The sequence below is a fragment of the Centruroides vittatus genome, unplaced genomic scaffold (assembly GCF_030686945.1).
Source record: "Centruroides vittatus isolate TY-2023 unplaced genomic scaffold, ASM3068694v2 scaffold_464, whole genome shotgun sequence".
Lineage (NCBI taxonomy): Eukaryota > Metazoa > Arthropoda > Arachnida > Scorpiones > Buthidae > Centruroides > Centruroides vittatus.
In genome coordinates, this window is record NW_027122710.1 from 16460 (window position 1) to 22156 (window position 5697).

A 5697-nucleotide genomic window follows, 5' to 3' on the forward strand; every position below is an offset into this window, starting at 1 on the left:
TCACCACTGCTATAGACTGCACGTGTCAAGTTGCGCGGGGGGCAAATGAAATAACAATAAACTTTGAAGCTTTATTTTGTAACTTAAATTAATAATTAATTAAATTAATTAGCACGGGAAATCAGTTTCAAAGATAATTCGTTCTAAACAAATATTTATTGTATCAAATATTGAAAATCTTTTTACTTAGAATTAAACGGTGTATTCCGTAAGGCTAAATGCTAAATCAAATTCACAAATGGAACTTCTTTATTACAAATAGGGAAAAAAGAAACGATACAGTAACATGTAATTTGTTGCCATAAAGCTAAATAGAGCAGAATGAAAATCATTGCCATTGTTTAATTAAACAAAAAAATTAACACGTAGACAAATTTAAAAGCGATTTCAATTATATTTTCCATCTTATATATAACAGCCGGGATAGTAAAAATTTGTTGATAGGAAGAAGGTAAATAAATGTGATGCAACCATTAAAATAGTTTTGCTCATTTTACCTAAAATTATTCCAAGTTACATGCTAAAAAGTTACTAAAAACGAACATAAACTTAATTTTTTTAAACGAATATAAAACTGTATGATAAAGCGCCGAAAATATTAAAGATTTGAAATAAATAAATCGCAACCGCCATTAATATCCGTTGAAGTGTAAATACAGTTTATCCACTTTTTCTGATCAAATTCATGATGTTGCTTGATACAAGGTACGGAGTAAAATAAAAAGTCGTACAGAAGTGGCATTGATATTTGTGACCGTAATTCTCAGAAATGATAACTATGGTGTTGGGGAACATAATGTTGGGAAACTGGCTTTTCTTCAACTGCAGCGAGAATCCACATGTATCCTTGTCACGAATAAAAGGTTCTGACTGTTGACAAATTTCTCACTGACAGGTATCGACATTTTTCAAATCGATCATTCTAAATGTAAATTTAAAGTTTCTCCATATAAAATATTAAAAATTCATTAATAAAACGAAATAATTTTTTTTCGTATAAAATTACACAATAGAATTTTTACTTTCCCTGCTGTTATATATAACAAAGGGAAAGTATAAAAATTTGTCAAAAAGGTTGCTCCAAGATTTTTACTATTCTGGACTCAGGGGACCATTATTTACTATCCTGGACTCTAAATTTGTTTCCTTTCATTTCTGCATGCTTAAGCATGGAGAAATGAAAGGGAACAAATTTAGGGTTTTTCCTGTATGTATGGATGTTAGTGTTTGTAGAAAGGCACAAATGTACACACTTTCAAGCTTACTAATTTTTGCATCTTTTGTCGAAAATTTATAAAATGTTTCAGTGAGGTTTGTCTATTAGGGGAATTGATTCTATTAAAATTTTGGTGGTTAGTAATTTAGGGAATAAGAAAAATATACAGTGGGTCGTATGCCATATCATAAGTGGGGTCAGACTTAATGAAGATTTTACTGGTTCATTAGATTTGCAATTTTTTATAAGATTCGTTCTACCCTCAAATTTAAACGTTTTACCATTTTATACTAATTAATGATATAAAACGTTTTTTTTAAATAAAATATCACAACAGATGGTGCCACACGCAGTTTTAAATGTTGCCAGGAAGTTACGAAACTTGTGGCTGGATTTGTATTATTATGTTTTCAGGCAAACACTCGAATGATATCTGATTAAGCTCTGTGCTAGGTTTATACATGATATTAAAATAAAACTAATGCCTGAATATATGTTTAATATTGTAAAAAAATAAAAATAAAAAATACCTACGTATAGGTACATTTAAATACTATTTACATGGCTACCAATTCACTTGGTAATTGACTAGTATATGTGCAATAACGACCGGCCGATATTGCACAACTAACTCTTTCCACTTAATCCCTTTTATACAAGACGTTCTAATGTCTGCACCACTGCTGGTGTGGATGCAAAGACGGCCGATTTTTACACAATTGTCGTCGGCTGACTTAATTCGGAATAGAAATACATACAGTAGTAATGACAACCCGTTTATTTACAAAAGAATTTGCACAGCGAATCTTTATCTGAAACATAATTTGAATTTTTAATGTGAAATCGTTTGAAACTCTGTTTGTGTTTCTTTTTCACACCAAATATCCGATTACTTTTAATTTTGAGACATTAATGTTCACTTTGATCAACTGTAGTCTGATGATAGGTTTCCAGACACTGGCGCTAACTCCATATGTGTGGGCCGTCGTGCAACATTTTCAAAACGTGTGTCCCTGGTCTGTCTGCAGATTTTCGCTAAACATCCTAATACACATAAAATCGGTAGAGCAATAAGTAATTTACTCATTTTAAAACTGGCAAATTGTAGATATTTCAATACATTGTACTCCTACTTAATTTGTGATGAATAACCGTAGACTGATTACCTAGCGAAGCTAGGAAGACTGGCAAGCTAATAGAACGGAAAGGTTGACTGAACCGATCATCGCCTCTTCAGGCGGACGCCGCGTGAAAACTACCGCCACGAACACGGCGCGTTAAGGAGGATGCACACATGCGGCGCGGCAAGGAAAAGCGGCAGAATGACGTCACTTTTTCTCGCCGCAGAAGTCGATTTTGTGCCGCTTTTCTCGTGCCGCAAAAGTTGGTCGAATTCTATCTTTTGCGACCGCCGCCAAGACGCGTTTCTATCAGCCAATAACAGTTCGTCTAGTAGTCACGTGAGAAAATACAACCACGTTGTGTTTTAATGGCGGAAAGTTCGTCGCGATTAACCGAGATAACAAGTATCAGAATAAAGAGGAAAGGATAATAAATTTAACTCAAATTCTACACAAATAATCATATATAATTTAATTCAAAGAACAAAACAACCGAATCTTACTCGAAATAGTATTCTTTATCGAGAGATCTTGATCGAGGAATAAGCGTATTTTGTACACCGGTTCTTTCTCGATCCAAGAAAATATCTCTAATCTAAAATCTTCTAGCTAAATAAACCAAGCCGTACAAAACAAAATTTGTAAACACGTGGATATCGGCAGTGGCGGTATCGTTCGCCATCTTGAATACTGAACACATGCGCCGAAATTTAAGCGGATTGCCGCTTGTGTGGTCACGCGGCGAAGATGCGTTTGCGACACCGCTTTTCCTTGCCGCACCGCATGTGTGCATCCGGCTTTAGAACTACGATAACGGTTCGTAAGTAACAACGACGCCGGATTTATTCATATTGTAGCTTTTTTTAAATACCGTATTTTCCGGCGTGTAAGACGACCCTCGACTTTCGAAAAGATTTTCCTGGGTTAAAAAGATTTTATAACCCAGGAAAATCTTTACTATAAAGTTTTGATGTATTTGCAGTTCTCAAGTAAACTGAAAACTTGTAAAAAAAAAAACATTTAAAGATTTTTCGACTCCCAAATTGAGGTTTTCTCCGATATTTACATACAAGTTTGTTTGTATATGGCAACGCGACAGGTGAGTATGACTTTCTATGGAAACTGGCCTCTATTTATGTGTTAAAAATGTGGGGGGAAAAAATCTAGAACACTCTAAGCGGTTTGACTCTTGGAGAGCCACGAACCCAGGAAGGCACTCCCCTTAAGGGATAGACTAGTTTACTGACAATTGACAGGGGTAAAGTTTAACCCATCTACCCGTAGGGTATGTCAACCAGATGCTGACTCGCGCCATACCTCACCCCTACGAATGATTAGGGTGCCTTCCTGGGTTGGTCAAATTACCAATGCTCAGTGGTTTCCTCCATTCTGTCACTGACAAGTGGCTATCCAGCTAATTTCTGATTTTAAATTGTTAATGAAGGGGAGAGCGCGAACGCAGTCCCCAACTACCAAAAATTACACGCTCCATCTGCCCCAGTTTGGGGTAGTGGCAGGGGTCAACTCAATCCAAGTGCAATGATCAAACCTCGCCCTGGAGGCACCGCCCTCTTGACCACGGTTAGCCTCAACGTCAGGTAAGTATGTTAAATATTTATTATCTTTCCCTTTTATCGCTCAACGCTACGGCCCAATCGCTGGTGTTTTAATACGGAAAACCATTTATTTATAAAAGCGCTTATCAAATTCTAAATCTTTCTACAAAATCCTGTCGGAAACATGTTTCTCGTATAAATTTCTTAAAAATATATCGTTTCTTTGAAAAATCGTTTTAAATTTACTCCTGAAATTTTATTAGATCACCCCCACATTACCGCGCCATCTAGTAACGATTTGTGGAAGTATTTTAATACAAGTTCTTTTTTTAAGGAACGAAACAAGTCAAACAAAATTTACTTTGTCCATAACGATGGGTTTCATTTGCTATGTCTCTGTTCATAACCACCCACAGCAACTGATTTCTGGCGTAGGAAATTCTACTTTGGCGAAATGCGAACCCACTAGTAATTACTCGTGTTCAGCAGTTTTATCTACTCGTCCACTAGTGGGCACTACTATTTTTGATACATAAATTTATACTTACTGTGTAATATTAATTTCTCTATTCTCCGTTGCTGTTTCTTTTAAATTAGCGATTAGAATCTGACAACATTCTTCCATTAATTTGCTCATCTGTAAATTTATAGTCAACAAAGGATTTAATATTTTATTAAAATCAAATATTAAACTATGTTTTAAACTTAATTTAAATGTACAGACCATTCTTAATTTTCCAGAAGTGAAACTTGGCGACATCATGGTCCTCAAAGATTTTCATCTTTCTCCACTTTGCATAAATAACCCTTTATCTAAAATTCGATCGCCAAATCGAAGTTCCTATATATTATATCCATTAAAGAAGATAATAATTAAATCTTTGATTAATTAATTAAAATGTTCTTCAGCATAAGAAAAGTAAGAAGTTTCAAGTTAATAAATTGAATAAAATGATATACTGTTTGTTCAGGAAAAATAGGGAAATCTTTGACAAGAATATCTTTAAGTAAAAATAAATTATAAAAACATGGCCGACGGTAATACATTTGTATAAATAAATATATAAAAGCAACGTTTAACAAGAATTACTCTGTTTCCGTTTATTCGTCCGTCGTTCGCTCCAGTTGACAGTCCAATTTCGCAAACACGGAGGCGACCTTTCTTTAGAGGCTACTGCCCCCGCAATAAAATGCAAAACAGGCACAGAACGTGTTTGTGAAATTGGACTGTCAACTGGAGCGAACGACGGACGAATAAACGGAAACAGAGTAATTCTTGTTAAACGTTGTTTTTATATATTTATTTATACAAATATATTACCGTCGGCCATGTTTTTATAATTTATTTTTACTTAAATTGTAATATTTGTGAAAGTGGCGATAGCGCCAGGGGACGTTCTGTGCCTGTTTTGCATTTTATTGCGGGGGCAGTAGCCTCTAAAGAAAGGTCGCCTCCGTGTTTGTGAAATTGGACTGTCAACTGGAGCGAACGACAGACGAATAAACGGAAACAGAGTAATTCTTGTTAAACGTTGTTTTTATGTATTTATTTATACCAAGAATATCTTTCACTAACTCTGGATCTGCTACAACAAGAGCGAGATTAGAACCTTCGTATATTCTGAAACATTTAAGGGTATATCAATGTATTATATTCTATTTAATTATCACGTACTTTACAAATTCAGTTAGACTTTTGTTTATATCCCAGAAAGTTTTGAATGTAAAATTTTAAAAATTTAATTTTCTTACCCAAATATTTTTTCGTATTTGTTGTACCATTCACGTTCTTGTTTACCTTGAT

General features: G+C 34.7%; 1 non-coding gene across 1 annotated transcript; it reads right to left on the bottom strand.

Annotated features, from left to right (window-relative positions):
- Window positions 1-3778: 3778 nt before the first annotated feature.
- LOC136989339 (U1 spliceosomal RNA) lies at window positions 3779-3943 on the bottom strand. Its single transcript, XR_010882895.1, has one exon. It is a non-coding gene; the product is annotated as a U1 spliceosomal RNA (small nuclear RNA).
- Between the last annotated feature and the right edge of the window lie 1754 nt (window positions 3944-5697).